The sequence below is a fragment of the Rutidosis leptorrhynchoides genome, chromosome 7 (genome assembly GCF_046630445.1).
Source record: "Rutidosis leptorrhynchoides isolate AG116_Rl617_1_P2 chromosome 7, CSIRO_AGI_Rlap_v1, whole genome shotgun sequence".
Classification (NCBI taxonomy): domain Eukaryota; kingdom Viridiplantae; phylum Streptophyta; class Magnoliopsida; order Asterales; family Asteraceae; genus Rutidosis; species Rutidosis leptorrhynchoides.
In genome coordinates, this window is record NC_092339.1 from 6,782,820 (window position 1) to 6,790,041 (window position 7,222).

Sequence of the window (7,222 nt, forward strand, 5' to 3'; positions counted from 1 at the left end):
TTATGTGATATATTAACCTCTTAATGTGTTTGATATTGTGTGATAGATGTCTACCACTAGTACAAATCCCATCGACTCACCTAATAATAATGAAGAGTCGAATATACTTTGGGAAGATTCACAAATTCCCGAAGAGGAACCGGAAGAGGAGGAACCGGAAGAAGAAGAGGTTCCGGAGGAAGAAATATTGATACCTATAGTAAATCGATTAAATAAAAGAAAATCCTCAACCAACGGACCAAAGTTAAAAATGGTCAATGGTGTTTCTGCCGAGGAAGCAAAATATTGGGAAGATTACCAATTTTCCGATGAATCGGATCCCGATGAGGATTCCGATGATGTTATAGAAATTACCTCGACCCAATTTAATAAAGTAAAAGAAAATAATAAGGGAAAAAGTGTAAAAATAGAGAAACCTGATTCCAGCCCCGATGAACTTTATATGTATCGACATCCTCCGTATTTCCTAAATTGTAACAATAACCCGGGAACCTCAAAACCACCAGGTTTTTCTAAACAATTGTGGAAAATGACGGCTCGTATTAGAGGAACACCATATATCCCTAAAAAATTAGGAAAACGAACCAAGTCCGAAGAAGAAGAAACCAGTGATTCAGATTAGGGAGTTGTAATCATGTTGTGTATTATATGTATTGTAGTGTGCTTGTACTTTTATGTTCTATGTAAAAATTGCTTGTATTGTTTGTTAATTATCTTTTACGAATCTAATCCTTGTCTATTTTACAGTATAAAAACAAAATGGACGTTAAGGGTAGACAACCGAATATTTTAGAAGACCTACAAGAGGATATGATTGAGGAAATCTTGTCTAGAGTCGGTCGGAATTCATCAGCACATTTAGTTATGGCGAAATTAACTTGTCAAACATTTGAAAGACTTTCCAGAAATGCCTTAGTTTATAAAAGACTTTTCTTTGATAGGTGGGGTATATCACATTGGGGAGACCGTAAGTTACGCCATGTTTTCTTTAAAGCGTTAAATGCGGGGAACCCAAATGCAATTTTACGCTACGGGTTAAGAACCTATTTTGACTCAACATATCCCAACATAGGATTTCGTGAGTTAGAAAGAGCTTCTAATATGCAACATAAAGAAGCATGTTATACTTACGGGTTAGTGATGTTCGCTTCTTACCAAAGTGAGAAAAAGAACATCGTGTTACAATTTTTAAATAAAACCTTCCCACAAGTGACGGATTCAGTAGTTGGGGTGAGAAACAAGGTTTTTAGATTATTACGGGGCTGTTGGACATTAAGAAACCCTCGTCCTTTTGACTACATGATAACATGCTGCCTAGCCAATGGTCATAACGGTTACTTTTCACAAGATCAAGGATGGGAAGTCGTCTTTGTAACACCCCAGCTTAACATGACCACAATATTGTCCGCTTTGCCCGCAGGCGCACGGCTTTTTCTTGGCGACCACACACGAGAAGCACTTTCCCAGGAGGTCACCCATCCCGGTAGTGCTCTCGCCCGAGCACACTTAACCACAACGTACTCGCACTTCTACTCAGCCTGTGATCCCAAAACGCGTTGTGTCATTTAAGCGTGAGTATTACCTTATAATCCCATGATCACTCATGTCAGTGGGCGATGTGGGATTTGCCTAGGGTGTTACATTCACCCCCCCTTAGGGACTCATCGTCCTCGATGAGGTTTGCCTCACCACCCCCAACATCACATGAGTGGCTCTGATACCATTCTGTAACACCCCAGCTTAACATGACCACAATATTGTCCGCTTTGCCCGCAGGCGCACGGCTTTTTCTTGGCGACCACACACGAGAAGCACTTTCCCAGGAGGTCACCCATCCCGGTAGTGCTCTCGCCCGAGCACGCTTAACCACAACGTACTCGCACTTCTACTCAGCCTGTGATCCCAAAACGCGTTGTGTCATTTAAGCGTGAGTATTACCTTATAATCCCATGATTACTCATGTCAGTGGGCGATGTGGGATTTGCCTAGGGTGTTACAGTCTTAGTAAAACCTGAATGCATGACTTGTTTCTGGACTTATGAATTACGTGTCTTTATTTTTTTTGCTGAACAACTTGCGTATTAACTAGAATTGTCTTTATAGCTGCCGAGTAGTAAAGTTATTATGTGCTATATTTCATCCTATATGTATAATAGCGGTATTGTAAGTTTGTAAAATATTGTATAAAGTTTGAACGTGAAATATTATTGTAATAAGTTTTTCATATAGAAGAGTAGTAGTTGAGTTGTATAGTAGCTAGTAAGTATAAACTTAACGGGTAGGTACTACCCGAATTAAAACTATAAAATGCTAATATGAAGAAAAAGCTTTTATAAATAAGTTCATATAATGCTACGAAATACACTATTGACTACTCTTAAATTCTATATGATTAACTCAATTCTTTTGGCTATTTTTGAAGGAAATGGCACCGACGACTCGTCAGAATTTGAACATGAGCGAGGAAGACTTCTGTGTTTTCCTTGCAGCAAACATAGCCGCAGTACAGGCTGCAATGCAAAATAACAATAACTCTGGATCTAGCAGTGGAACTAATTCCACAAGAAATCGTGTAGGATGCTCCTACAAAGAATTCACTGCCTGCAAACCTTTGGAATTTGATGGAACCGAAGGACCAATTGGATTGAAATGGTGGACCGAGAAAGTCGAATCGGTGTTTGCCATAAGTAAGTGTACTGAAGAGGACAAAGTTAAGTACGCTACGCATACCTTCACAGGTACTGCGTTAACGTGGTGGAACACCTATCTTGAACAGGTAGGACAAAATGCTGCTTACGCGCTACCGTGGTCGGCATTCAAGCAATTGATGAACGAGCAGTACCGTCCTAGAAACTAAGTCAATAAGCTCAAGGTAGAGCTTAGAGAGTTACGAACACAAGGGTTCGAAATTACCACATATGAACGACGATTCACAGAGTTGTGCTTATTATGTCCAGGAACGTTCAAATATGAAGAAGAGAAGATCGACGCGTTTATAAAAGGGTTACCAGTAAGGATTCAAGAAGATGTGAGTTCACACGAGCCCGCTTCCATACAAAAGGCAAGTCGAATGGCTCATAAACTCATAAATCAGATTGAGGGAAGAATTAAAGAGCAGGCGGCCGAAGAAGCCAACACGAAACAACTCAAGAGGAAGTGGGAGGAAAACGGTGACAAGAATCACCAGTACAATAACAATAACAATTATAACCACAATCGCAACAACTATCCCAACAACCGCAACAACAATCGCAACAATAACCGCAATCCTAACAATAACTACAACAAACGTCCCAACAACAACAACAACTACAACAACCGTTCCAACAACAATAACAATCCCAACAACAACCTCAATAACAACAACGGCAACAAAAACCAAAAATGCCAAAGGTGTGAAGAGTACCACCAGAATGAGTTCTGCACGAAATTTTGCACCAAGTGTAAAAGAACTGGCCATGGTGCGAGAAAGTGTGAGGTCTACGGACCAAAGTTTAACAGAACTAAAGGGACAAATAGTGTCGAAACAAGTAATGCCGCCTTTGTTTGTTATGGATGTGGAAAACCGGGCCACATTAGAAGTAATTGCCCGAATCAGGGGAATACTAATGGGCAGTGCCGCGAAAGAGTTTTCAATATTAATACGGCAGAAGCGCAGGAAGACCCGGAGCTTGTTACGGGTACGTTTCTTATTGACAATAAATCTGCTTATGTTTTATTTGATTCGGGTGCGGATAGAAGCTATATGAGTAGAGATTTTTGTGCTAAATTAAGTTGCCCATTGACGCCTTTGGATAGTAAATTTTTACTCAAATTAGCAAACGGTAAATTAATTTCAGCAGATAATATATGTCGGGATAGAGAAATTAAACTGGGGGATGAAACGTTTATAATTGATTTAATACCTGTCGAGTTAGGGAGTTTTGATGTAATAATTGGCATGGACTGGTTGAAAAAAGTGAGAGCAGAGGTCGTTTGTTACAAAAATGTGATTCGCATTATGCGTGAAAAAGGAAAACCTTTAATGGTGTACGGAGAAAAGAACAATGCAAAATTAAATCTTATTAGTAGTTTGAAGGCGCAAAAACTAATAAGAAAAGGTTGTTACGTCATTCTATCACACATCAAGGAAGTTAAACCTGAAGAAAAGAACATCAGTGATGTTCCCATCGCAAAAGAATTTCTCGATGTATTTCCGAAAGAATTACCGGGATTACCCCCACATCGATCCGTTAAATTTCAAATAGACCTTGTACCAGGAGCTGCACCAATAGCTCGTGCTCCATACAGACTTGCACCCAGCGAAATGAAAGAATCACGAAGTCAGTTACAGGAACTTTTAGAGCGTGGTTTCATTCGACCAAGCACATCACCGTGGGGAGCTCCTGTTTTGTTTGCCAAGAAGAAGGATGGTACATTTAGGTTGTGTATCGACTACCGAGAGTTGAACAAACTTACCATCAAGAACCGCTACCCACTACCGATAATCGACAACTTATTTGATCAACTAAAAGGTTCATCGATTTATTCGAAGATTGATTTACATTCTGGGTATCATCAAATGCTAGTGAAGGAGGATGATATTCAAAAGACTGCTTTTAGGACGCGTTACGGTCATTACGAGTTTATGGTTATGCCGTTTGGGTTGACTAACACACTAGCTGTGTTCATGGACCTCATGAACCGAGTGTGTGGACCAAGAGCACGAAGAACATTTGAGAAAAGTGCTAGAGTTGTTAAGGAAAGAGAAACCGTACGCTAAGTTTTCAAAGTGTGTATTTTAGTTGGAAGAAGTTCAATTCCTCGGTCATATAGTGAACAAAGAAGGTATTCAGGTGGATCCAGCAAAGATTGAAACCGTTGAAAAGTGAGAAACCCCGAAAACTCCGAAACACATAGGCCAATTTTTAGGGCTAGCTGGTTATTACAGGAGATTCATCCAAAATTTTTCCAAAATAGCAAAACCCTTGACTGCATTAACGCATAAAGGGAAGAAATTTGAATGGAAAGATGAACAAGAGAAAGCGTTTCAATTGTTAAAGAAAAAGTTAACTACGGCACCTATATTGTCATTACCTGAAGGGAATGATGATTTTGTGATATATTGTGACGCCTCAAAGCAAGGTCTCGGTTGTGTATTAATGCTACGAACGAAAGTAATTGCTTATGCGTCTAGATAATTGAAGATTCACGAGCAGAATTATATGACGCATGATTTGGAATTAGGTGCGGTTGTTTTTACATTAAATACTTGGAGGCACTACTTATATGGGGTCAAAAGTATTATATATACCGACCACAAAAGTCTTCAACACATATTTAATCAGAAACAACTGAATATGAGGCAGCGCAGGTGGATTGAATTGTTGAATGATTACGACTTTGAGATTCGTTACCACCCGGGGAAGGCAAATGTGGTAGCCGACGCCTTGAGCAGAAAGGACAGAGAACCCATTCGTGTAAAAGCTATGAATATAGTGATTCACACTAACCTTACTACTCAAATAAAGGAGGTGCAACAAGGAGTTTTAAAAGAGGGAAACTTAAGTGATGAAATACCCAAAGGATCGGAGAAGCATCTTAATATTCCGGAAGACGGAACCCGGTATAGGGCTGAAAGAATTTGGGTACCAAAATTTGGAGATATGAGAGAAATGGTACTTGGAGAAGCTCATAAAACTAGATACTCAATACATCCTGGAACAGGAAAGATGTACAAGGATCTTAAGAAACATTTTTGATGGCCGGTGTAACACCCCGTCAAAAATTCCTTTAACGGAATGTTAACTCTGGTCCCAGTTCTTGGCTTGACTTCTACGTAACAGCAATATTCTACAGCGGAAGCAATTAATATCTGAGAATAAAACACGCAAAACGAATCAACAACAATGTTGAGTGAATCTACAGGTTTTAAGTAAACAATACAGTATGTTTAAGAAATAACATTTCGAAGATGTTTATTAGTGGAAGACCACCAAGGTTTAACGTTAAAAGTTTGTAGACAACACCGTGTCCCATTTCAAAAGTTTGTTGACATGACCATGTCAAGTTTCAATCATTTGTAGACAATACCATGTCAAGTTTCAAATATTCGTAGACAATACCATGTCAAGTTTTATCTCATTTGTTCATAAACCACAGTTTTAAATAACGTTGTATAGTATCTGAAAACAGTTATCAGAAAATATTTTAAGTTCCTTGACCACGAGATTTTGCAAGTACAACTCCAAGTTGCGAAACGTTTGCATAATCTATGAGCACCTGAATACTAGCAATGACCCGAGTATAGAATCCACTATACCCGCCTTTACCTCATAAAAATGTTATACACTTGTACGAGTGTCTTAATGTTCAAAGTAAATGCACCACAGTTTTTATAGCGGGTGAGGTTGTCAACCTAACGGATCCGTCCATCTAAATTGTGCCTACACAGATGGTATTTAAAGTGTTCAAGCTAGAGGCTTTGTGTACAAACTCAATATGCAGATATAGTACTCGTGTCAATACAAAAAGTATTTGTAAAAATGTAAGTATAACTGCGTGTATTCTCATCCCTGAAAACATGTAAAAAGCGAGACTGTAGACTCACCTTTGAATAAAGCTCAGATTGAAAAGTGGACAATTTACTTGTACGGTTTATAGCCGAGTAATGCAACCTAAGTATATTTATTTAGGTTGGTCAATAAATATGTCTTAAACAAGTGTGGTTTCATAGTATAAGTTGTTTTATTGCTCGAATCGACGCGTTTCAAAGTAGAAGTCAACATACAGTCAACTAATTCATGCAAGTCAAACAAAGTTAACCGAAGTCAAACCGAAAGTCAAACTTGGTCAAAGTAGTCAACCAAAGTCAACATCAGTAGATTCATGTCAAATGTTGGTCAACATGTCAAACCTAACTCAAACAACACATTTTAGATCATAATTGGTCAATTTCACAATTTCAGTTTATCGTTGTGCACAAAGTTCATGTACATGTAGCAAACTTAGCATATTATCTCATAGTACAAAATTCAAGTAAACATGGAAAACTCCAGATCATAAGTATACTCAAAATTGATTCCAAAAAGTCCATCTAGGGTCTCATACGATAATTAAAAGTCAGGAATCAGAAGGGATACATTTATGGTTTGCCAAGTCAGTTTCTAACCGCGCACTGATTTCATTTTGACTATAACCGGAGCTAGGGACATGCAATTGATACAAGAACAGTGGCCATGGT